The sequence below is a fragment of the Vicugna pacos genome, unplaced genomic scaffold (genome assembly GCF_048564905.1).
Source record: "Vicugna pacos unplaced genomic scaffold, VicPac4 scaffold_21, whole genome shotgun sequence".
Lineage (NCBI taxonomy): Eukaryota > Metazoa > Chordata > Mammalia > Artiodactyla > Camelidae > Vicugna > Vicugna pacos.
Genome location: NW_027328742.1, coordinates 15,389,468 through 15,416,392, shown reverse-complemented (window position 1 = coordinate 15,416,392; position 26,925 = coordinate 15,389,468). Strand labels below are relative to the sequence as shown.

Here is a 26,925-nt window from a genome sequence, read left to right as displayed (position 1 = left end):
CTTTAATTAAATATTATTTTGGAAATTAGACAGAATCTTGAGGATTATTGTAATAATCCTCCTCCACCTCCTCCTCCTCCTCCACCTCCTCCTCCACCTCCTCCTGCACCTCCTCCTCCACCTCCTCCACCTCCTCCTCCACCTCCTTCTACTCCTCCACATTCCTTTTTAGGTAGAGAAAGGTAGTACTGCCCTTCCTGGTCCTAGAAACCTGGAAAGAACTGAGCGTACTTTCAGATTGCATTGAAACGCTACTTCTGCATCTTTTCATTACAGGCTAAATGCTGCACCAGTGGTAAATCTACTTCCAGCTTGATTTATCCACTTAATTATCCAGAATTTAACCCTTGAATTCATTGCAGGCTATCTGGAAGACTGGCAGCAATTACTTTCTTTGTTAACAGTTGCGTATGATGTAGCTTTAATTAAATATTATTTCCGAAATCAGATAGAATCTTGAGGATTATTGTAATAATCCTCCTCCACCTCCTCCTCCTCCACCTCCTCCTCCTCCTCCACCTCCTCCTCCACCTCCTCCACCTCCACCTCCTCCTCCTCCTCCTCCACTTCCTCCACCTCCACCTCCTCCACATCCTCCTACTCCTCCACATCCTCCTCCACATCCTCCTCCTCCTTCACCTCCTCCTACCTTCCTAGGGGAGGGTAAACAGTTTAACCAGTGCCTCACCCGGTTTCAAATGGATGATGCTAGAAGTAGTAGGAATGAGGCGGGTAGCAGCCAGAAGCTCATGTTGTTCATACGGGGAAATGTCTTGTCTGGGGCGCCAAGTATTAAAGGAACCAGTCAATTTCCGAAGCCCACAATCGTGATTGGTATGACTAATCTTCCTCCTCCACCTCCTCCTCCACCTCCTCCACCTCCTCCTCTTCCACCTCCTCCTCCTACTCCTCCGCATCCTCCTCCTTCTCCACCACATTCTCCTCCTCCACATCCTCCTCCTCCACATCCTCCACCTTCACCACCTCCTCCTCCTCCTCCACCACCTCCTCCTTCTCCATCTCGTTCACCTCCTCTTCCTCCACCTCCTCCTCCTCCACCTCCTCCTACTCCTCCACATTCCTTTTTAGGTAGAGAAAGGTAGTACTGCTCTTCCTGGTCCTAGAAACCAGAAAAGAACTGAGCGTACTTTGAGATTCCATCGATAGACTGCTTTAGGCTCTTTCCATTAGAGGCTAAATGCTGCACCAGTGGTAAATCTACTTCCAGCTTGATGTATCCAGTTAATTCTCCATAATTTAACTCTTGAACCCATTGCAGGCTATCTGGAAGACTGGCAGCAATTACTTTCTTTGTTAACAGTTGCGTATGAAGTAGCTTTAATTAAATATTATTTTGGAAATTAGACAGCATCTTGAGGATTATTGTAATAATCCTCCTCCACCTCCTCCTCCTCCTCCACCTCCCCCTCCTCCACCTCCTCCTCCTCCACCTCCTCCTCCTTCACCTCCTCCTCCTCCACCTCCTCCTCCTCCTCCACCTCCTCCTCCTCCACCTCCTCCTCCTCCTCCACATCCTCCTCCTCCTCCACATCCTCCTCCTCCTCATCCTCCTCCTCCACCACCTACTTCTCCTCCACCACCTCCTCCTGCACCTCCTCCTCCACCTGCTCCACCACCTCCTCCATCTCCTCCACCACCTCCTCCTCCTCCACCTCCTCCTACTCCACCTCCTCCTCCACCTCCTCCTGCTCCTCCACTTCCTCCAACTCCACCTCCTCCACATCCTCCTCCTCCTCCTCCACCACCTCCTCCTCATCCACCACCTCTTCTCCACCTCCACCTCCTCCACATCCTCCTCCTCCTCATCCTCCTCCTCCACCACCTACTTCTCCTCCACCACCTCCTCCTGCACCTCCTCCTCCACCTGCTCCACCACCTCCTCCATCTCCTCCACCACCTCCTCCTCCTCCACCTCCTCCTACTCCACCTCCTCCTCCACCTCCTCCTGCTCCTCCACTTCCTCCAACTCCACCTCCTCCACATCCTCCTCCTCCTCCTCCACCACCTCCTCCTCATCCACCACCTCTTCTCCACCTCCACCTCCTCCACATCCACCTCCTCCTCCTCCACATCCTCCTCCTCCTCCACATCCTCGTCTTCCTCCTCCACCACCTCCTCCTCACCCACCACCTCTTCCTCCACCTCCACCACCTCCTCCTTCTCCTCCACCTCCTCCTCCTCCTCCACCTCCTCCTCCACCTGCTCCTAGTCCTCCACATTCCTTTTTAGGTAGAGAAAGGTAGTACTGCTCTTCCTGGTCCTAGAAACCAGGAAGGAACTGAGCGTACTTTGAGATTCCATTGAAAGACTGCTTCTGGCTCTTTTCATTACAGGCTAAATGCTGCACCAGTGATAAATCTACTTCCAGCTGGATTTATCAGGTTAATTCTCCATAATTCAACTCTTGAATTCACTGCAGGCTATCTGGAAGACTGGCAGCTATTACTTTCTTTGTTAACAGTTGCGTATGAAGTAGCTTTACTTAAATATTATTTTCAAAATTAGACAGAATCTTGAGGATTATTGTAATAATCCTCCTCCACCTCCTCCTCCACCTCCTCCTCCACCTGCTCCACCACCTCCTCCATCTCCTCCACCACCTCCTCCTCCTCCACCTCCTCCTCCACCTCCTCCTGTTCCTCCACTTCCTCCACCTCCACCTCCTCCACATCCTCCACATCCTCCTCCTCCTCCTCCACCACCTCCTCCTCATCCACCACCTCCTTCTCCACCTCCACCTCCTCCACATCCACCTCCTCCTCCTCCACATTCTCCTCCTCCTCCACATCCTCCTCTTCCTCTTCCACCACCTCCTCCTCACCCACCACCTCTTCCTCCACCTCCACCACCTCCTCCTCCTCCTCCACCTCCTCCTCCTCCTCCACCTCCTCCTCCACCTCCTCCTAGTCCTCCACATTCCTGTTTAGGTAGAGAAAGGTAGTACTGCTCTTCCTGGTCCTAGAAACCAGGAAAGAACTGAGCGTACTTTGAGATTTCATTGAAAGACTGCTTCTGGCTCTTTTCATTAGAGGCTAAATGCTGCACCAGTGATAAATCTACTTCCAGCTGGATTTATCAGGTTAATTCTCCATAATTCTACTCTTGAATTCACTGCAGGCCATCTGGAAGACTGGCAGCAATTACTTTCTTTGTTAACAGTTGCGTATGAAGTAGCTTTACCTAAACATTATTTTCGAAATTAGAATCTTGAGGATTATTGTAATAATCCTCCTCCACCTCCTCCTCCAACTCCTCCTCCTCCTCCACCTCCTCCTCCTCCACCTCCTCCTCCTCCTCCACCTCCTCCTCCGCCTCCTCCACCTCCACCTCCTCCTCGTCCTCCACTTCCTCCAGCTCCACCTCCTTCACATCCTCCTCTTCCTCCACATCCTCCTCCACATCCTCCTGCTCCTCCACCTCCTCCTACCCTCCTAGGGGAGGGTAAAAAGTTCAACTAGTGCCTCACCCGGCTTCAACTATGGATGATGCTAGAAGTACTAGGAATGAGGGGGGTAGCAGCCAGAAGCTCATGTTGTTCATACGGGGAAATGTCATGTCTGGGGCGACAAGCATTAAAGGAACCAGTCAATTTCCGAAGCCCCCAATCGTGATTGGTATGACTAATCCTCCTCCTCCTCCTCCTCCTCCTCCACCTCCTCCTCTTCCACTTCCTCCTCCTCCTCCACCTCCTCCTCCACATTCTCCTCCTCCACATCCTCCTCCTCCACATCCTCCTCCTCCTCCTCCACATCCTCCTCCTCCTCCACCATATTCTCCTCCTCCACATCCTCCTCCTCCACATCCTCCTCCTTCTCCACCTCCTCCTCCTCCACCTTCACCTCCTCCTCCTCCAACACCTCCTCCTTCTCCTCCTCCTCCACCTCCTCCTCCTCCACCACCTCCTCCTACTCCTCCACATTCCTTTTTAGGTAGAGAAAGGTAGTACTGCTGTTCCTGGTCCTAGAAACCAGGAAAGAATTGAGTGTACTTTGAGATTCCATCGAAAGACTGCTTCTGGCTCTTTTCATTAGAGGCTAAATGCTGCACCAGTGGTAAATCTACTTCCAGCTTGATTTATCCAGTTAATTCTCCATAATTCAACTGTTGAACTCATTGCAGGCTATCTGGAAGACTGGCAGCAATTACTTTCTTTGTTAACAGTTGCGTATGAAGTAGCTTTAATTAAATATTATTTTGGAAATTAGACAGAATCATGAGGATTATTGTAATAATCCTCCTCCACCTCCTCCTCCTCCCCCAACTCCTCCTCCTCCACCTCCTCCTCCACCTCCTCCTCCTCCACCTCCTCCTCCTTCACCTCCTCCTCCTCCACCTCCTCTTCCTCCACCTCCTCCTCCTCCTCCACCACCTCCACCTCCTCCTACTCCTCCACATTCCTTTTTAGGTAGAGAAAGGTAGTACTGCTCTTCCTGGTCCTAGAAACCAGGAAAGAACTGAGCGTACTTTGAGATTCCATTGAAAGGCTGCTTCTGGCTCTTTTCATTACAGGATAAATGCTGCACCAGTGGTAAATCTACTTTCAGCTTGATTTATTCAGTTAATTCTCCAGAATTCAACTCTTGAATTCATTGCAGGCTATCTGGAAGACTGGCAGCAATTACTTTCTTTGTTAACAGTTGCGTATGAAGTACCTTTAATTAAATATTATTTTCGAAATTAGACAGAATCTTGAGGATTATGGTAATAATCCTCCTCCACTTCCTCCTCCACATTCTCCTCCTCCACATCCTCCTCCTCCACATCCTCCTCCTCCACATCCTCCTCCTCCTCCACATCCTCCTCGTCCTCCACCACATTTTCCTCCTCCACATCCTCCTCCTCCACATCCTGCTCCTTCTCCACCTCCTCCTCCTCCACTTTCACCACCTCCTCCTCCTCCTCCACCACCTCCTCCTTCTCCATCTCGTCCACCTCCTCCTCCTCCTCCTCCTACTCCTCCACATTGCTTTTTAGTTAGAGAAAGGTAGTACTGCTCTTCCTGGTCCTAGAAACCAGAAAAGAACTGAGCGTACTTTGAGATTCCATCGAAAGACTGCTTCTGGCTCTTTTCATTAGAGGCTAAATGCTGCACCAGTGGTAAATCTATTTCCAGCTTGATTTATCCAGTTAATTCTCCATAATTTAAATCTTGAACTCATTGCAGGCTATCTGGAAGACTGGCAGCAATTACTTTCTTTGTTAACAGTTGCGTATGAAGTAGCTTTAATTAAATATTATTTTGAAAATTAGACAGAATCTTGAGGATTATTGTAATATTCCTTCTCCACCTTCTCCTCCTCCTCCTTCTCCTCCACCTCCTCCTCCTCCAATTCCTCCTCGTCCACCTCCTCCTCCTCCTCCACATCGTCCTCCTCCTCCACCTCCTCCACCTCCTCCTCCACCTCCTCCATCTCCTCCTCCTCCTCCACTTCCTCCACCTCCACCTCCTCCACATCCTCCTCCTCCTCCACATCTTCCTCCACATCCTCCTCCTCCTCCACCTCCTCTTCCCTCCTAGGGGAGGGTACACAGTTCAACTAGTGCCTCACCCGGCTTCAACTATGGATGATGCTAGAAGTAGTAGGAATGAGGCGGGTAGCAGCCACAAGCTCATGTTGTTCATACGGGGAAATGTCATGTCTGGGGCGCCAAGCATTAAAGGAACCAGTCAATTTCCGAAGCCCCCAATCGTGATTGGTATGACTAATCCTCCTCCTCCACCTCCTCCTCCTCCTCCTCCACATCCTCCTCCTCCTCCACATCCTCCTCCTCCTCCACATCCTCCTCCACATCCTCTTCCTCCACATCCTCCTCGTCCTCCTCCACCTTCTCCTCCACCTCTTCTTCCACCTCCTCCTTCTCCTCCTCCACGTCCTCCTCCTCCTCCACGTCCTCCTCCTCCTCCTCCACCTCCTCCTCCACCTCCTCCTACTCCTCCACATTCCTTTTTATGTAGAGAAAGGTAGAACTGCTCTTCCTGGTCCTAGAAACCAGGAAAGAACTGAGCGTACTTTGAGATTCCATCGAAAGACTGCTTCTAGCTCTTTTCATTAGAGGCTAAATGCTGCACCAGTGGTAAATCTACTTCCAGCTTGATTTATCCAGTTAATTCTCCATAATTCAACTCTTGAATTCATTGCAGGGTATCTGGAAGAGTGGCAACAATTACTTTCCTTGTTAACAGTTGCGTATGAAGTAGGTGTAATTAAATATTATTTTCGAAATTAGACAGAATCTTGAGGATTATTGTAATAATCCTCCTCCACCTCCTCCTCCACCTCCTCCTCCTCCACCTCCTCCTCCTCCACCTCCTCCTCCTCCATCTCCTTCTCCTCCTCCTCCTCTTCCGCCTCCTCCACCTTCTCCTCCTCCTCCACTTCCTCCACCTCCACCTCCTCCACATCCTCCTCCTCCTCCTCCACATCCTCCTCCTCCTCCACCTCCTACTCCACATTCTCCTCCTCCACATCCTCCTCCTCCACATCCTCCTTCTCCTCCACCACATTCTCCTCCTCCACATCCTCCTCCTCCACATCCTCCTCCTCCACATCCTCCTCCTTCTCCACCTCCTCCTCCTCCACCTTCACCTCCTCCTCCTCCACCACCTCCTCCTTCTCCTCCTCGTCCACCTCCTCCTCATCCACCTCCTCCTCGTCCACCTCCTCCTACTCCTCCACATTCCTTTTTAGGTAGAGAAAGGTAGTACTGCTCTTCCTGGTCCTAGAAACCAGAAAAGAACTGAGCGTACTTTGAGATTCCATCGAAAGACTGCTTTAGGCTCTTTTCATTAGAGGCTAAATGCTGCACCAGTGGTATATCTACTTCCAGCTTGATGTATCCAGTTAATTCTCCATAATTTAACTCTTGAAACCATTGCAGGCTATCTGGAAGACTGGCAGCAATTACTTTCTTTGTTAACAGTTGCGTATGAAGTAGCTTTAATTAAATATTATTTTGGAAATTAGAATCTTGAGGATTATTGTAATAATCCTCCTCCACCTCCTCTCCTCCTCCTCCACCTCCTCCTCCTCCACCACCTCCTCCTCCTCCACCTCCTTCTCCTTCACCTCCTCCTCCTCCACCTCCTCCTCCACCTCCTCCTAATCCTCCACATTCCTTTTTAGGTAGAGAAATTAGACAGAATCTTGAGGATTATTGTAATAATCCTCCTCCACCTCCTCCTCACCCTCCACCTCCTCCTCCACCTCCTCCTCCTAATCCTCCTCCTTCACCTCCTCCTCCTCCACCTCTTCCTCCTTCACCTCCTCCTCCTCCACCTCCTCCTCCACCTCCTCTTCCTCCTCCAACTCCTCCTCCTCCACATCCTCCTCCTCCACATCCTCCTCCTCCTCCTCCACATCCTCCTCGTCCTCCACCACATTCTCCTCCTCCACATCCTCCGCCTCCACATCCTGCGCCTTGTCCACCTCCTCCTCCTCCAGCTTCACCACCTCCTCCTCTTCCTCCACCAACTCCTCCTTCTCCATCTCCTCCACCTCCTCCTCCTCCTCCTCCTCCACATTCCTTTTTAGTTAGAGAAAGGTAGTACTGCTCTTCCTGGTCCTAGAAACCAGAAAAGAACTGAGCGTACTTTGAGATTCCATCGAAAGACTGCTTCTGGCTCTTTTCATTAGAGGCTAAATGCTGCACCAGTGGTAAATCTACTTCCAGCTTGATTTATTCAGTTAATTCTCCATAATTTAATTCTTGAACTCATTGCAGGCTATCTGGAAGACTGGCATCAATTACTTTCTTTGTTAACAGTTGCGTATGAAGTAGCTTTAATTAAATATTATTTTGGAAATTAGACAGAATCTTGAGGATTATTGTAATAATTCACCTTCACCTCCTCCTCCTTCTCCTCCACCTCCTCCTCCTCCTTCACCTCCTCCTCCTTCTCCACCTCCCCCTCCTCATCCTCCACCTCGTCCTCCTCCTCCACCTCCTCCTCCACCTCCTCCACCTCCTCCTCCTCCACTTCCTCCACCTCCTCCACATCCTCCTCCTCCACATCCTCCTCCACATCCTCCTCCACATCCTCCTCCTCCTCTACCTCCTCCTACCCTCCTAGGGGAGGGTAAACAGTTCAATTAGTGCCTCACCCGGCTTCAACTATGGATGATGCTAGAAGTAGTAGGAATGAGGCGGGTAGCAGCCAGAAGCTCATGTTGTTCATACGGGGAAATGTCATGTCTGGGGCGCCAAGCATTAAAGGAACCAATCAATTTCCGAAGCCCCCAATCGTGATTGGTATGACTAATCCTCCTCCTCCACCTCCTCCTCTTGCACATCCTCGTCCTCCTCCACATCCTCCTCCTTTTCTACCTCCTCCTCCTTCTCTACCTCCTCCTCCTCCACCTTCTCCTCCACCTTCTCCTCCACCTCCTCCTCGTACTCCACATCCTCCTCCTCCTCCACATCCTCCTCCTCCACATCCTCCTCCTCCACATCATCCTCCTCCTTCTCCACCTTCTCCTCCACCTCTTCTTCCACCTCCTCCTTCTCCTCCTCCACCTCCTCCTCCACCTCCTCCTCTTGCACCTCCTCCTCCACCTCCTCCTCCTCCTCCACCTTCTCCTCCACCTCCTCGTCCTACTCCACATCCTCCTCCTCCTCCACATCCTCCTCCTCCTCCTCCTCCACATCCTCCTCCTCCTCCACATCCTCCTCCTCCACATCCTCCTCCTCCTCCACCTTCTCCTCCACCTCTTCTTCCACCTCCTCCTTCTCCTCCTCCACCTCCTCCTCCTCCACCTCCTCCTATTCCTCCACATTCCTTTTTAGGTAGAGAAAGGTAGTACTGCTCTTCCTGGTCCTAGAAACCAGGAAAGAATTGAGCGTACTTTGAGATTCCATCGAAAGACTGCTTCTGGCTCTTTTCATTAGAGGCTAAATGCTGCACCAGTGATAAATCTACTTCCAGCTTGATTTATCCAGTTAATTCTCCATAATTCAACTCCTGAATTCATTGCAGGCTATCTGGAAGACTGGCAGCAATTACTTTCTTTGTTAACAGTTGCGTATGAAGTAGCTGTAATTAAATATTATTTTCGAAATTAGACAGAATCTTGAGGATTATTGTAATAATCCTCCTCCACCTCCTCCTCCTACACCTCCTCCTCCTCCTCTTCCGCCTCCTCCACCTTCTCAGCTTCCTCCACTTCCTCCACCTCCACCTCCTCCACATCCTCCTCCTCCTCCACATCCTCCTCCACATCCTCCTCCTCCTCCACCTCCTCCTACCCTCCTAGGGGAGGGTAAACAGTTCAACTAGTGCCTCACCCGGCTTCAACTATGGATGATGCTAGAAGTACTAGGAATGAGGCGGGTAGCAGCCAGAAGCTCATGTTGTTCATGCGGGGAAATGTCATGTCTGGGGCGCCAAGCATTAAAGGAACCAGTCAATTTCCGAAGCCCCCAATCGTGACTGGTATGACTAATCCTCCTCCTCCACCCCCTCCTCCTCCTCCACCCCCTCCTCTTCCACTTCCTCCTCCTCCTCCTCCACCTCCTCCTCCACATTCTCCTCCTCCACATCCTCCTGCTCCACATCCTCCTCCTCCACATCCTCCTCCTCCTCCACATCCTCCTCCTCCTCAACCACATTCTCCTCCTCCACATCCTCCTGCTCCACATCCTCCTCCTCCACATCCTCCTCCTCCTCCACATCCTCCTCCTCCTCCACATCCTCCTCCTCCTCAACCACATTCTCCTCCCCCATATCCTGCTCCTTCTCCACCTCCTCCTCCTCCACCTTCACCTCCTTCTCCTCCTCCTCCTCCACCTTCACCTCCTCCTCCTCCTCCACCTCCTCCTCCTCCTACACCTCCTCCTCCTCCACCTCCTCTTCCTCCTCCACATTCCTATTTAGGTAGAGAAAGTAGTACTGCTCATCCTGGTCCTAGAAACCAGAAAACAACTGAGCGTACTTTGAGATTCCATCGAAAGGCTGCTTCTGGCTGTTTTCATTAGAGGCTAAATGCTGCACCAGTGGTAAATCTACTTCCAGGTTGATTTATCCAGTTAATTCTCCATAATTTAACTCTTGAACTCATTGCAGGCTATCTGGAAGACTGGCAGCAATTACTTTCTTTGTTAACACTTGCGTATGAAGTAGCTTTAATTAAATATTATTTTGGAAATTAGACAGAATCTTGAGGATTATTGTAATAATCCTTCTCCACCTCCTCCTCCTTCACCTCCTCCTCCTCCTCCACCTCCTCCTCCTCCTCCTCCACCGCCTCCTCCTGCACCTCCATCTACTCCTCCACATTCCTTTTTAGGTAGAGAAAGGTAGTACTGCTCTTCCTGGTCCTAGAAACCTGGAAACAACTGAGCGTCCTTTGAGATTCCATTGAAACGCTGCTTCTGGCTCTTTTCATTAGAGGCTAAATGCTGCACCAGTGGTAAATCTACTTCCAGTTTGATTTATCCACTTAATTATCCAGAATTCAACTCTTCAATTCATTGCAGGCTATCTGGAAGACTGGCAGCAATTACTTTCTTTGTTAACAGTTGCGTATGAAGTAGCTTTAATTAAATATTATTTTCGAAATCAGATAGAATCTTGAGGATTATTGTAATAATCCTCCTCCACCTCCTCCTCCACCTCCTCCTCCTCCTCCTCCACCTCCTCCTCCTCCTCCTCCACCTCCTCCACCTCCTCCTCCTCCATCTCCTCCTCCACCTCCTCCTCCTCCACCTCCAACTCCTCCACCTCCTCCTCCACCTTCTTCTCCTCCTCCTCCACTTCCTCCACCTCCACCTCCTCCAAATCCTCCTCCTCCTCCACATCCTCCTCCACATCCTCCTCCTCCTCCACCTCCTCCTACCCTCCTAGGGGAGGGTAGACAGTTCAACTAGTGCCTCACCCGGCTTCAACTATGGATGATGCTAGAAGTAGTAGGAATGAGGCGGGTAGCAGCCACAAGCTCATGTTGTTCATATGGGGAAATGTCATGTCTGGGGCGCCAAGCATTAAAGGAACCAGTCAATTTCCGAAGCCCCCAGTCGTGATTGGTATGACTAATCCTCCTCCTCCACCTCCTCCTCCACCTCCTCCTCCTCCTCCACCTCCTCCTCTTGCACCTCCACCTCCTCCTCCTCCTCATCCTCCTTCACCTTCCCCTCCACCTCCTCGTCCTACTCCACATCCTCCTCCTCCTCCACATCCTCCTCCTCCTCCTCCACATCCTCCTCCTCCTCCACATCCTCCTCCTCCACATCCTCCACCTCTTCTTCCACCTCCTCCTTCTCCTCCTCCACCACTTCCTCCTCCTCCTCCACCTCCTACTATTCCTCCACATTCCTTTTTAGGTAGAGAAATGTAGTACTGCTCTTCCTGGTCCTAGAAACCAGGAAAGAACTGAGCGTACTTTGAGATTCCATTGAAAGACTGTTTCTGGATCTTTTCATTAGAGGCTAAATGCTGCACCAGTGATAAATCTACTTCCAGCTTGATTTATGCAGTTAATTCTCCATAGTTCAACTATTGAATTCATTGCAGGCTATCTGGAAGACTGGCAGCAATTACTTTCTTTGTTAACAGTTGCGTATGAAGTAGCTGTACTTAAATATTATTTTCGAAATTAGACAGAATCTTGAGTATTATTGTAATAATCCTCCTCCACCTCCTCCTCCTCCTCCTCTTCCGCCTCCTCCACCTTCTCCTCCTCCTCCACTTCCTCCACCTCCACCTCCTCCACATCCTCCTCCTCCTTCACATCCTCCTCCTCCTCCACCTCCTCCTACCCTCCTAGGGGAGGGTAAACAGTTCAACTAGTGCCTCACCCGGCTTCAAATATGGATGATCATAGAAGTACTAGGAATGAGGGGGTAGCAGCCAGAAGCTCATGTTGTTCATACGGGGAAATGTCATGTCTGGGACGCCAAGCACTAAAGGAACCAGTCAATTTCCGAAGCCCCCAATCGTCATTGGTATGACTAATCCTCCTCCTCCTCTTCCTCCTCCTCCTCCACCTCCACATTCTCCTCATCCACATCCTCCTCCTCCACATCCTCCTCCTCCTTCTTCTTCACATCCTCCTCCTCCTCCACCACATTCTCCTCCTCCACATCCTCCTCCTCCACATCCTCCTCTTTCTCCACCTCCTCCTCCTCCACCTCCTCCTCCTCCACCTTCACCTCCTCCTCCTCCACCACCTCCTCCTTCTCTTCCTCCACCTCCTCCACCTTCTCCTCCTCCACCTCCTCCTCCTCCACCTCCTCCTACTCCTCCACATTCCTTTTTAGGTAGAGAAAGGTAGTACTGCTCTTCCTGGTCCTAGAAACCAGAAAAGAACTGAGCGTACTTTGAGATTCCATCGAAAGACTGCTTCTGGCTCTTTTCATTAGAGGCTAAATGCTGCACCAGTGGTAAATCTACTTCCAGCTTGATATATCCAGTTAATTCTCCATAATTTAACTCTTGAACTCATTGCAGGCTATCTGGAAGACTGGCAGCAATTACTTTCTTTGTTAACACTTGCGTATGAAGTAGCTTTAATTAAATATTATTTTGAAAATTAGACAGAATCTTGAGGATTATTGTAATAATCCTCCTCCACCTCCTCCTCCTCCACATCCTCGTCCTCCTCCACATCCTCCTCCTCCTCCACCTCCTCCTACCCTCCTAGGGGAGGGTAAACAGTTCAACTAGTGCCTCACCGGGCTTCAACTATGGATGATGCTAGAAGTAGTAGGAATGAGGCGGGTAGCAGCCAGAAGCTCATGTTGTTCATACGGGGAAATGTCATGTCTGGGGCGCCAAGCATTAAAGGAACCAGTCAATTTCCGAAGCCCCCAATCGTGATTGGTATGACTAATCCTCTTCCTCCACCTCCTCCTCCTCCACCTCCTCCTCCTCTTGCACCTCCACCTCCTCCTCCTCCACATCCTCCTCCTTCTCTACCTCCTCCTCCTCCACCTCCTCCTCCTCCTCCACATCCTCCTCCTCCTCCTCCACCTCCTCCTCCACCTCTTCTTCCACCTCCTCCTCCTCCACCTCCTCCTCCTCCACCTACTCCTCCTCCTCCTCCACCTCCTCCTACTCCTCAACATTCCTTTTTAGGTAGAGAAAGGTAGTACTGCTCTTCCTGGTCCTAGAAACCAGGAAAGAACTGAGCATAGTTTGAGATTCCATCGAAAGACTGCTTCTGGCTCTTTTCATTAGAGGCTAAATGCTGCACCAGTGATAAATCTACTTCCACCTTGATTTATCCAGTCAATTCTCAATAATTCAACTCTTGAATTCCTTGCAGGCTATCTGGAAGACTGGCAGCAATTACTTTCTTTGTGAACAGTTGCGTATGAAGTAGCTGTAATTAAATATTATTTTCGAAATTAGACAGAATCTTGAGGATTATTGTAGTAATCCTCCTCCACCTCCTCCACCTCCTCCTCCTCCTCCACCTCCTCCTCTTCCACCTCCTCCTCCTCCTCCACCTCCTCCCCCACATTCTCCTCCTCCACATCCTCCTCCTCCACATCCTCCTCCTCCTCCTCCTCCTCCAGCACATTCTCCTCCGCCACATCCTCCTCCTCCACATCCTCCTCCTCCACATCCTCCTCCTCCTCCTCCATCTTCACCTCCTCCTCCTCCACCACCTCCACCTTCTCCTCCTCCTCCACCTCCTCCACCTCATCCTCCTCCACCTCCTCCTACTCCTCCACATTCCTTTTTAGGTAGAGTAAGGTAGTACTGCTCTTCCTGGTCCTAGAAACCAGAAAAGAACTGAGCGTACTTTGAGATTCCATCGAAAGACTGCTTCTGGCTCTTTTCATTATAGGCTAAATGCTGCACCAGTGGTAAATCTACTTCCAGCTTGATTTATCCAGTTAATTCTCCATAATTTAACTCTTGAACTCATTGCAGGCTATCTGGAAGACTGGCAGCAAATACTTTCTTTGTTAACAGTTGCGTATGAAGTAGATTTAATTAAATATTATTTTGGAAATTAGACAGAATCTTGAGGATTATTGTAATAATCCTCCTCCACCTCCTCCTCCTCCACCTCCTCCTCCACCTCCTCCTCCTCCTCCACCTCCTCCTCCTCCACCTCCTCCTCCTCCACCTCCTCCTCCTTCACCTCGTCCTCCTCCACCTCCTCCTCCTCCACCTCCTCCTCCTCCAATTCCACCTCCTCCACCTCCTCCACCTCCTCCTCCACCTCCTCCTACTCCTCCACATTCCTTTTAAGGTAGAGAAAGGTAGTACTGCTCTTCCTGGTCCTAGAAACCAGGAAAGAATTGAGCGTACTTTGAGATTCCATTGAAAGGCTGCTTCTGGCTCTTTCATTACAGGCTAAATGCTGCACCAGTGGTAAATCTACTTCCAGCTTGATTTATCCAGTTAATTCTCCAGAATTCAAATCTTGAATTCATTGCAGGCTATCTGGAAGACTGGCAGCAATTACTTTCTTTCTTAACAGTTGCGTATGAAGTAGCTTCAATTAAATATTATTTTCGAAATCAGATAGAATGTTGAGGATTATTGTAATAATCCTCCTCCACCTCCTCCACCTCCTCCTCCACCTCCTCCACCTCCACCTCCTCCACATCCTCCTCCTCCTCCACATCCTCCTCCACATCCTCCTCCTCCTCCACCTCCTCCTCCTTCACCTCCTCCTCCTCCTCCTCCACCTCCTCCTCCACCTCCTCCTACTCCTCCACATTCCTTTTTAGGTAGAGAAATGTAGTACTGCTCTTCCTGGTCCTAGAAACCAGGAAAGAACTGAGCGTACTTTGAGATTCCATTGAAAGGCTGCTTCTGGCTCTTTTCATTAGAGGCTAAATGCTGCACCAGTGGTAAATCTACTTCCAGCTTGATTTATCCAGTTAATTCTCCAGAATTCAACTCTTGAATTCATTGCAGGCTATCTGGAAGACTGGCAGCAATTATTTTCTTTGTTAACAGTTGCGTATGAAGTAGCTTTAATTAAATATTATTTTCGAAATCAGATAGAATCTTGAGGATTATTGTAATAATCCTCCTCCACCTCCTCCTCCTCCACCTCCTCCACCTCCTCCACCTCCTCCTCCTCCCCCTCCTTCTCCTCCCCCTCCACTTCCTCCTCCTCCTCCACATCCTCCTCCTCCTCCACATCCTCCTCCACATCCTCCTCCTCCTCCACCTCCTCCTACCCTCCTAGGGGAGGGTAAACAGTTCAACTAGTGCCTCACCCGGCTTCAACTATGGATGATGCTAGAAGTATTAGGAATGAGGCGGGTAGCAGCCAGAAGCTCATGTTGTTCATACGGGGAAATGTCATGTCTGGGGCGCCAAGCATTAAAGGAATCAGTCAATTTCCGAAGCCCACAATCGTGATTGGTATGACTAATCCTTCTCCTCCACCTCCTCCTCCACCTCCTCCACCTCCTCCTACACCTCCTCCTTTTCCACCTCCTCCTCCTCCACATCCTCCTCCTCCTCCACCACATTCTCCTCCTCCACATCCTCCTCCTCCACATCCTCCTCCGTCTCCACCTCCTCCTCCTCCACCTTGTCCTCCACCTCCTCCTCCTACTCCACCTCCTCCTACTCCTCCACATTCCTTTTTAGGTAGAGAAAGGTAGTACTGCTCTTCCTGGTCCTAGAAACCAGGAAAGAACTGAGCGTACTTTGAGATTCCATTGAAAGGCTGCTTCTGGCTCTTTTCATTAGAGGCTAAATGCTGCACCAGTGGTAAATCTACTTCCAGCTTGATTTATCCAGTTAATTCTCCAGAATTCAACTCTTGAATTCATTGCAGGCTATCTGGAAGACTGGCAGCAATTACTTTCTTTGTTAACAGTTGCGTATGAAGTAGCTTTAATTAAATATTATTTTCGAAATCAGATAGAATCTTGAGGATTATTGTAATAATCCTCCTCCACCTCCTCCACCACCTCCTCCTCCACCTCCTCCTCCTCCTCCACCTCCTCCTCCACTTCCTCCACCTCCACCTCCTCCACATCCTCCTCCTCCTCCACATCCTCCTCCTCCTCCACATCCTCCTCCACATCCTCCACCTTCTCCTCCTCCTCCACCTCCTCCTCCTCCACCTCATCCTCCTCCACCTCCTCCTACTCCTCCACATTCCTTTTTAGGTAGAGAAAGGTAGTACTGCTCTTCCTGGTCCTAGAAACCAGAAAAGAACTGAGCGTACTTTGAGATTCCATCGAAAGACTGCTTCTGGCTCTTTTCATTAGAGGCTAAATGCTGCACCAGTGGTAAATCTACTTCCAGCTTGATTTATCCAGTTAATTCTCCAGAATCCAACTCTTGAATTCATTGCAGGCTATCTGGAAGACTGGCAGCAATTACTTTCTTTCTTAACAGTTGCGTATGAAGTAGCTTTAATTAAATATTATTTTCGAAATCAGATAGAATCTTGAGGATTATTGTAATAATCCTCCTCCACCTCCTCCTCCTCCTCCACCTCCTCCTCCACCTCCTCCACCTCCTCCTTCACCTCCTCCTCCTCCACCTCCTCCACCTCCTCCACCTCCTCCTCCTCCACCTCCTCCACCTCCTCCTCCTCCACCTCCTCCACCTCCTCCACATCCTCCTCCTCCACCTCCTCCTCCTTCACCTCCTCCTCCTCCACCTCCTCCACCTCCTCCTGCAACTCCTCCTCCACCTCCTCCTACTCCTCCACATTCCTTTTTAGGTAGAGAAATGTAGTACTGCTCTTCCTGGTCCTAGAAACCAGGAAAGAACTGAGCGTACTTTGAGATTCCATTGAAAGGCTGCTTCTGGCTCTTTTCATTAGAGGGTAAATGCTGCACCAGTGGTAAATCTACTTGCAGCTTGATTTATCCAGTTAATTCTCCAGAATTCAACTCTTGAATTCATTGCAGGCTATCTGGAAGACTGGCAGCAATTACTTTCTTTGTTAACAGTTGCGTATGAAGTAGCTTTAATTAAATATTATTTTCGAAGTCAGATAGAACCTTGAGGATTATTGTAATAATCCTCCTCCACCTTCTCCTCCTCCACCTCCACCTCCTCCACCTCCTCCTCCACCTCCTCCTCCTCCATCTCCTCCTCCTCCACCTCCTCCTCCTCCTCCTCCACTTCCTCCAACTCCACCTCCTCCACATCCTCCTCCTCCTCCACATCCTCCTCCACATCCTCCTCCTCCTCCACCTCCTCCTACCCTCCTAGGGGAGGGTAAACAGTTCAACTAGTGCCTCACCCGGCTTCAACTATGGATGATGCTAGAAGTAGTAGGAATGAGGCGGGTAGCAGCCAGAAGCTCATGTTGTTCATACGGGGAAATGTCATGTCTGGGGCGCCAAGCATTAAAGGAATCAGTCAATTTCCGAAGCCCACAATCGGGATTGGTATGACTAATCCTCCTCCTCCACCTCCTCCTCCTCCACCTCCTCCTCCATCTCCTCCTCTTCCACCTCCTCCTCCTCCTCCTCATCGTCCTCCTCCTCCACCACATTCTCCTCCTCCACATCCTCCTCCTCCACATCCTCCTCCTTCTCCACCTCCTCCTCCTCCACCTTGTCCTCCACCTCCTCCTCCTACTCCACCTCCTCCTACTCCTCCACATTCCTTTTTAGGTAGAGAAAGGTAGTACTGCTCTTCCTGGTCCTAGAAACCAGGAAAGAACTGAGCGTACTTTGAGATTCCATTGAAAGGCTGCTTCTGGCTCTTTTCATTAGAGGCTAAATGCTGCACCAGTGGTAAATCTACTTCCAGCCTGATTTATCCAGTTAATTCTCCAGAATTCAACTCTTGAATTCATTGCAGGCTATCTAGAAGACTGGCAGCAATTACTTTCTTTGTTAACAGTTGCGTATGATGTAGCTTTAATTAAATATTATTTTCGAAATCAGATAGAATCTTGAGGATTATTGTAATAATCCTCCTCCACCTCCTCCTCCTCCTCCACCACCTCCTCCTCCTCCTCCACCTCCTCCACCTCCTCCTTCTCCTCCACCTCCTCCTCCTCCACTTCCTGAACCTCCACCTCCTCCACATCCTCCTCCTCCTCCACATCCTCCTCCACATCCTCCTCCACATCCTCCTCCTCCTCCACCTCCTCCTACCCTCCTAGGGGAGGGTAAACAGTTCAACTAGTGCCTCACCCGGCTTCAACTATGGATGATGCTAGAAGTAGTAGGAATGAGGCGGGTAGCAGCCAGAAGCTCATGTTGTTTATACGGGGAAATGTCATGTCTGGGGCGCCAAGCATTAAAGGAATCAGTCAATTTCCGAAGCCCACAATCGTGATTGGTATGACTAATCCTCCTCCTCCACCTCCTCCACCTCCTCCTCCACCTCCTCCTCTTCCACCTCCTCGTCCTCCTCCACATCCTCCTCCTCCACATCCTCCTCCTCCTCCACCACATTGTCCTCCTCCACATCCTCCTCCTCCACATCCTCCTCCTTCTCCACCTCCTCCTCCACCACCTCCTCCTTCTCCTCCACCTCCTCCTCCTCCTCCACCTCCTCCTCCACCTCCTCCTAGTCCTCCACATTCCTTTTTAGGTAGAGAAAGGTAGTACTGCTCTTCCTGGTCCTAGAAACCAGGAAAGAACTGAGCGTACTTTGAGATTCCATCGAAAGACTGCTTCTGGCTCTTTTCATTAGAGGCTAAATGCTGCACCAGTGGTAAATCTACTTCCAGCTTGATTTATCCAGTTAATTCTCCATTATTCAACTCTTGAATTCATTGCAAGCTATCTGGAAGACTGGCAGCAATTACTTTTTTTGTTAACAGTTGCGTATGAAGTAGCTTTAATTAAATAATATTTTCCAAATTAGACAGAATCTTGAGGATTATTGTAATAATCCTCCTCCTCCTCCAGCTCCTCCTCCTCCTCCACCTCCTCCTCCTCCACCTCCTCCTCCTCCATCTCGTCCTCCTCCACCTCCTCCTCCTCCTCCGCCTCCTACTCCACATTCTCCTCCTCCACCTCCTCCTCCTCCACCACCTCCTCCACCTCCTCCTCCTCCTCCTCCACCTCCTCCTCCTCCACCTCCTCCACCTCCACCTCCTCCACATCCTCCTCCTCCTCCACATCCTCCTCCCCATCCTCCTCCTCCTCCACCTCCTCCTCCTTCACCTCCTCCTCCACCTCCTCCTACTCCTCCACATTCCTTTTTAGGTAGAGAAATGTAGTACTGCTCTTCCTGGTCCTAGAAACCAGGAAAGAACTGAGAGTACTTTGAGATTCCATTGAAAGGCTGCTTCTGGCTCTTTTCATTAGAGGCTAAATGCTGCACCAGTGGTAAATCTACTTCCAGCTTGATTTATCCAGTTAATTCTCCAGAATTCAACTCTTGAATTCATTGCAGGCTATCTGGAAGACTGGCAGCAATTACTTTCTTTGTTAACAGTTGCGTATGAAGTAGCTTTAATTAAATATTATTTTCGAAATCAGATAGAATCTTGAGGATTATTGTAATAATCCTCCTCCACCTCCTCCTCCTCCACCTCCACCTCCTCCACCTCCTCCTCCTCCATCTCCTCCTCCTCCACCTCCTCCTCCTCCACCTCCTCCTCCTCCTCCTCCACTTCCTCCACCTCCACCTCCTCCACATCCTCCTCCTCCTCCACATCCTCCTCCACATCCTCCTCCTCCTCCACCTCCTCCTACCCTCCTAGGGGAGGGTAAACAGTTCAACTAGTGCCTCACCCGGCTTCAACTATGGATGATACTAGAAGTAGTAGGAATTAGGCGGGTAGCAGCCAGAAGTTCATGTTGTTCATACGGGGAAATGTCATGTCTGTGGCTCCAAGCATTAAAGGAATCAGTCAATTTCCGAAGCCCACAATCGTGATTGGTATGACTAATCCTCCTCCTCCACCTCCTCCTCCACCTCCTCCACCTCCTCCTCCACCTCCTCCTCTTCCGCCTCCTCCTCCTCCTCCTCCACATCCTCCTCCTCCTCCACCACATTCTCCTCCTCCACATCCTCCTCCTCCACATCCTCCTCCTTCTCCACCTCCTCCTCCTCCACCTTCTCCTCCTACTCCACCTCCTCCTACTCCTCCACATTCCTTTTTAGGTAGAGAAAGGTAGTACTGCTCTTCCTGGTCCTAGAAACCAGGAAAGAACTGAGCGTACTTTGAGATTCCATTGAAAGGCTGCTTCTGGCTCTTTTCATTAGAGGCTAAATGCTGCACCAGTGGTAAACCTACTTCCAGCTTGATTTATCCAGTTAATTCTCCAGAATTCAACTCTTGAATTCATTGCAGGCTATCTGGAAGACTGGCAGCAATTACTTTCTTTGTTAACAGTTGCGTATGAAGTAGCTTTAATTAAATATTATTTTCGAAATCAGATAGAATCTTGAGGATTATTGTAATAATCCTCCTCCTCCTCCTCCTCCTCCTCCACCTCCTCCTCCTCCTCCTCCTCCACCTCCTCCTCCTCCTCCACCTCCTCCTCCTCCACTTCCTCCACCTCCACCTCCTCCACATCCTCCTCCTCCTCCACATCCTCCTCCACATCCTCCTCCTCCTCCACCTCCTCCTACCCTCCTAGGGGAGGGTAAACAGTTCAACTAGTGCCTCACCCGGCTTCAACTATGGATGATGCTAGAAGTAGTAGGAATGAGGCGGGTAGCAGCCAGAAGCTCATGTTGTTCATACGGGGAAATGTCATGTCTGGGGCGCCAAGCATTAAAGGAATCAGTCAATTTCCGAAGCCCACAATCGTGATTGGTATGACTAATCCTCCTCCTCCACCTCCTCCTCCACCTCCTCCTCCACCTCCTCCTCTTCCACCTCCTCCTCCTCCTCCACATCCTCCTCCTCCTCCACCACATTCTCCTCCTCCACATCCTCCTCCTCCACATCCTCCTCCTTCTCCACCTCCTCCTCCACCACCTCCTCCTTCTCCTCCACCTCCTCCTCCTCCTCCTCCACCTCCTCCTAGTCCTCCACATTCCTTTTTAGGTAGAGAAAGGTAGTACTGCTCTTCCTGGTCCTAGAAACCAGGAAAGAACTGAGCGTACTTTGAGATTCCATCGAAAGACTGCTTCTGGCTCTTTTCATTAGAGGCTAAATGCTGCACCAGTGGTAAATCTACTTCCAGCTTGATTTATCCAGTTAATTCTCCATTATTCAACTCTTGAATTCATTGCAAGCTATCTGGAAGACTGGCAGCAATTACTTTTTTTGTTAACAGTTGCGTATGAAGTAGCTTTAATTAAATATTATTTTCCAAATTAGACAGAATCTTGAGGATTATTGTAATAATCCTCCTCCTCCTCCTCCTCCTCCACCTCCTCCACCTCCTCCTCCTCCATCTCGTCCTCCTCCACCTCCTCCTCCTCCTCCGCCTCCTCCTCCACATTCTCCTCCTCCACCTCCTCCTCCTCCTCCTCCACCACCTCCTCCTCCTCCACCTCCTCCTCCACCTCCTCCTCCTCCACCTCCTCCTCCTCCTCCACATCATCCTCCTCCTCCTCCTCCACCACCTCCTCCTCCACCACCTCCTCCTCCACCTCCTCCTCCACCTGGTCCACCACCTCCTCCATCTCCTCCACCACCTCCTCCTCCTCCACCTCCTCCTCTTCCACCTCCTCCTCCACCTCCTCCTGCTCCTCCAGTTCCTCCACCTCCACCTCCTCCACATCCTCCTCCTCCTCCTCAACATCCTCCTCCTCCTCCTCTACCACATCCTTCTCCTCCTCCTCCACCACCTCCTCCTCATCCACCACCTCCTTCTCCACCTCCACCTCCTCCACATCCACCTCCTCCTCCTCCACATCCTCCTCCTCCTCCACATCCTCCTCTTCCTCCTCCACCACCTCCTCCTCACCCACCACCTCTTCCTCCACCTCCACCACCTCCTCCTCCTCCACCTCGTCCTCCTCCACCTCCTCCTCCACCTCCTCCTCCTCCACCTTCAACTCCTCCACCTCCTCCACATCCTCCTCCACCTCCTCCTCCACCACCTCCTCCTCCACCTCCACCACCTCCTCCTCCTCCAGCTCGTCCTCCTCCACCTCCTCCTCCAGCTCCTCCTCCTCCACCACCTCCTCCTCCACCTCCTCTTCCTCCTCCACCTACTCCTCCTCCACCTCCTCCTCCTCCACGTCCTCCACCTCCTCCTCCTACTCCTCCACATTCCTTTTTAGGTAGAGAAAGGTAGTACTGCTCTTCCTGATCCTGAAACCAGGAAAGAACTGAGCGTACTTTGAGATTCCATCGAAAGACTGCTTCTGGCTCTTTTCATTAGAGGCTAAATGCTGCACCAGTGGTAAATCCACTTCCAGCTTGATTTATCCAGTTAATCCTCCATAATTCAATTCTTGAACTCATTGCAGGCTATCTGGAAGACTGGCAGCAATTACTTTCTTTGTTAATAGTTGCGTACGAATTAGCTTGAATTAAATATTATTTTGGAAATTAGAAACAATCTTGAGGATTATTGTAATAATCCTCCTCCTCCACCTCCTCCTCCACCTCCTCCTCCACCTCCTCCTCCAACTCGTCCTCCTCCTCCACCTCCTCCTCCTCCAACTCCTCCACCTCCTCCTCCACTACCTCCCGCTCCTCCACATCCTCCTCCTCCACATTCTCCTCCACATCCTCTTCCACATCCTCCTCCTCCTCGTCCACATCCTCCTCCTCCTCCTCCACTACCTCCTCCTCATCCACCACCTCCTACTCCTCCACATTCTTCTCCACATCCTCCTCCTCCTCTCTTCCTCCACATCCTCTTCCTCCTCCACATCCTCCTCCTCCTCCTCGTCCACATTCTCCTCCTCCTCGTCCACATTCTCCCCCTCCTCCTCCACATTCTCCCCCTCCTCGTCCACATTCTCCTCCTCCTCCACATTCTCTCACTCCTCCTCCACATTCTCCTCCTCCTCCACATTCTCCTCCTCCACATTCTCCTCCAACACCTCCTCCTCCACCACCTCCACCTCCACCACCTCCTCCTCCACCACCACCTCCTCCATCACCTCCTTCTCCTCCTCCATGTCTTCCTCCCCCTTGTTCGTTCACAGCGATGCCAGCAGTGCGCTGGGGGCCGCCGCCTCCCGCCTCCCGCCCGCCTCTCACCGCTGTCTCTCGCCTCCCGCCCCGCCCGCCTCCCGCTGCCACTGCCTCCCGCCGCCTCCCGCCTCCCGCCACCGCCCGCCGCCGCCTCCCGCTGCTGACCGCAGCCCCCCGCGCTCCCGCTCCGCGCGGCGGGAAGCGGGCCCTTGATCGTTCACAGCGATGCCAGCAACATGCTGGGTGCCGCCGCCGCCGCCGCCGCCCGCCTCCAGCCACCGTCTCCCGCGTCCCGCCGCCGTCTCCCGCCTCCCACCGCTGCCCGCCGCCGCCCGCCGTCGCCGCCGGCCGCCGCCGCTGTCTCCCGCCACCGCCCGCCTCCTGCCGCCGTCTCCCGCCTCCCGCAGCCCGCCGCGCTCCCGCTCCGGTAGCGGGAACCGGGCCCTTGTTCGTTAACAGGGATGCCAGCAGCGTGCTGTGTGCCGCCGCCGCCGCCGCCGCCAACCATCGCCGCTGCCTCCCGCCACCGCCCGCCTCCCGCCTCCGCCTGCCGCCGCCCGCCGCGCTCCCGCTCCGCGCGGCGGGAACCGGGCCCTTGATCGTTCACAACGATGCCAGCAACATGCTGGGTGCCGCCGCCGCCGCCGCCGCCCGCCTCCAGCCGCCGTCTCCCGCCTCCCGCCGCCGCCCGCCGCCGCCCGCTGCCGCTGCCTCCCGCCACCGCCCGCCTCCTGCCGCCGTCTCCCGCTTCCCGCCGCGGCCCGCCGCCGCCGCCGCCTCCCGCCACCGCCTGCCGCCACCCGCAGCGCTCCCGCTCCGCGCGGCGGGAACCGGGCCCTTGTTCGTTAACAGAGATGCCAGCAGCGTGCTGGGTGCCGCCGCCGCCGCCGCCCGCTGCCGCTGCCTCCCGCCGCCGCCCGCCTCCTGCCGCCGTCTCCCGCCGCCGCCGCCGCCTCCCGCCACCGCCCGCCTCCTGCCGCCGTCTCCCGCCGCCGCCGCTGCCTCCCGCCACCGCCCGCCTCCCGCCGCCGCCTCCCGCCTCCCGCAGCCCACCGCGCTCCCGCTCCGGTAGCGGGAACCGGGCCCTTGTTCGTTAACAGAGATGCCAGCAGTGTGCTGGGTGCCGCCGCCGCCGCCCGCCGCCGCTGCCTCCCGCCACTGCCCGCCACCTGCCGCCGTCTCCCGCCTCCCGCCGCCGCCTGCCGCCGCTCGCGCGGAGCGGGAGCGCGGCGGGAACCGGGCCCTTGTTCGTTCACAGCGATGCCAGCAGCGTGCTGGGTGCCGCCGCCGCCCGCCGCCGCTGTCTCCCGCCTCCCGCCGCCGCCCGCCGCCGCCGCCGCCTCCCGCCACCGCCCGCCGCCGCCGCCGCCTCCCGCCACCTCCCGCCTCCTGCCGCCGTCTCCCGCAGCCCGCCGCGCTCCCGCTCCGGTAGCGGGAACCGGGCCCTTGTTCGTTAACAGAGATGCCAGCAGCGTGCTGGGTGCCGCCGCCGCCGCCCACCGCCGCTGCCTCCCGCCGCCGCCTCCCGCTGCCTCCCGCCACTGCCCGCCACCTGCCGCCGTCTCCCGCCTCCCGCCGCCGCCTGCCGCCGCTCGCGCAGAGCGGGAGCGCGGCGGGAACCGGGCCCTTGTTCGTTCACAGCGATGCCAGCAGCGTGCTGGGTGCCGCCGTCGCCGCCGCCTCCCGCCACCGCTGCCTCCCGCCACTGCCCGCCTCCCGCCGCCGTCTCCCGCCTCCCGCCGCCGCCCGCCGCCGCCGCCGCCGCCTCCCGCCACCGCCCGCCTCCCGCCGCCGCCTCCCGCCGCGCTCCCGCTCCGGTAGCGGGAACCGGGCCCTTGTTCGTTAACAGAGATGCCAGCAGCGTGCTGGGTGCCGCCGCCGCCGCCCACCGCCGCTGCCTCCCGCCGCCGCCTCCCGCTGCCTCCCGCCACTGCCCGCCACCTGCCGCCGTCTCCCGCCTCCCGCCGCCGCCTGCCGCCGCTCGCGCAGAGCGGGAGCGCGGCGGGAACCGGGCCCTTGTTCGTTCACAGCGATGCCAGCAGCGTGCTGGGTGCCGCCGTCGCCGCCGCCTCCCGCCACCGCTGCCTCCCGCCACTGCCCGCCTCCCGCCGCCGTCTCCCGCCTCCCGCCGCCGCCCGCCGCCGCCGCCGCCGCCTCCCGCCACCGCCCGCCTCCCGCCGCCGCCTCCCGCCGCGCTCCCGCTCCGGTAGCGGGAACCGGGCCCTTGTTCGTTAACAGAGATGCCAGCAGCGTGCTGGGTGCCGCCGCCGCCGCCGCCGCCCGCCTCCCGCTGCCTCCCACCGCTGCCGCCCCCCGCCCGCCGCCGCCGCCGCCGCCGCTTCGTGGAGCCGTTCGCGGGGCCTACCTTTTCGAAGAGTACCTATGCCCTCGATGGCTCCAACACCCCTTTTCTCTTGACTCCGCGTCCATGGGGCCCCAGGAGCCACTCCACGTTCGCGGAGAGGCCTGGAGGACACACAGGGCTCACCGCTCCGCTCCCCTTCGGGGTACATCCTCTCTGGAAGCAACTGGAACAAGGCAGGGCCCGCCCCCAGGAAAGGGGCGTGGCCACGGCGCCCGCTCCAAGGACCCCGGGTCAGGCTGCCCTCCGCGCCGCCTGAAGAAACGCAGCCCCACTGTGATTGGATGAGGCAATGCACTATAATAAATGAATGAATAAAAGCTATATAAATATGAGGCACACATTAAAGAAGAGACATGTTTACCACCAAGAATTGTGGAGTATTTCTTTACAAGAACATTTCAAGGCACAAATAAAAATACTTCAGGAAATATATACTAAATCTTTTAATTCAAATAATAGTATAGAATCCTTCTCAGAAAGATTATTGTACATTATATCTATTATTTTACAATAATAGAAAATAAAATTAGTAATACAAACATTTAAAGCCAATCATCAGAATTAAATTAATATTTATTTATATAAACAATGTAAGTAATTAAAAATCATCAATTCCATTTAATATAAAGTATATTTCTGGAATATAATTATTTTTAAATGAGAATTATCAATTTCAATTCAACCAAATATATATATTTGTATATACACACACACACACACACACACAGATATATATATATCTGAATTATTATGCTGCATACCAGAAATGAACACATTATAAACTGACTATACTTCAAGAAAACAATAAAATTTTTTTAGAAAGGAAGCCAAGTTCCTCCAGATACCCCATAGACACTTCAAAAGCCACTTGGTGAGGGCCAGATGCATCATTTAATCAGCCTGAAAATTCGTGGGAGGAGGAAACATTATTCTTATCTTAGAGACCAGGGAAGTTTCAGATTGTTTTGCATAAACTTTTAGGTTGGCAGAATGGGATGAGCAGACCCTGGGATTCCTACTCAGTCCTGAGTGTCCCCTATAATTCCATGGCTTTCCAGAACTCAGGCAGCATAACAGACTGATGGGGCCTGCTGGGTTCAGAAAGTCCACGCTTTTGCAATCTGTCTCTCCCTGCCTTTTTTTTCAGGGAGTACTGATAACAAAGTCCTCTTGATGAGGGCAGAAGTCCCTGAAAACTAGAAGGCAGACACGGTCCAGTATTGCACAAGAATACTAAGCACAGCCCTTGGCTTATGACTCCATCTTTCCTGAGAACCCTAGTGGTTGAAAGAAAGTAAAAGGCACTTATTATCCACTTCTGTTGTAACAGTTTCATTTCGACTTTGACCTTGTTGGGCTGTCAGGCTTCCAGATGAGGGTTTTGTGACACTAAGATTAAGAAAGATCTCAGTTATTCAGCTATTCAGCTATTCAGCTATTTCACATCCTCCCAAGACAGTGGGAAGTTGTCTGCACAGACATTTTTTTCTCAAAGCTTCTCTGTACTCAACCATTATTTAATTAAACACCAGCCATGTGCCAGGATCTGCTGCTTCTCTGTTTGGCATATCTGCAGCCTGGTGGCCT

General features: G+C 52.7%; 1 long non-coding RNA gene across 1 annotated transcript in view; it reads right to left on the bottom strand.

The window, feature by feature from the left end:
• Positions 1 to 25,426, bottom strand: part of LOC140694521 (uncharacterized) — a 96,427-nt gene extending 71,001 nt beyond the window's left edge. The window contains exon 1 of the long non-coding RNA XR_012070140.1: positions 25,339 to 25,426. This is a non-coding gene — a long non-coding RNA (uncharacterized lncRNA). The remainder of the gene's footprint in view (positions 1 to 25,338) is intronic.
• Between the last annotated feature and the right edge of the window lie 1,499 nt (positions 25,427 to 26,925).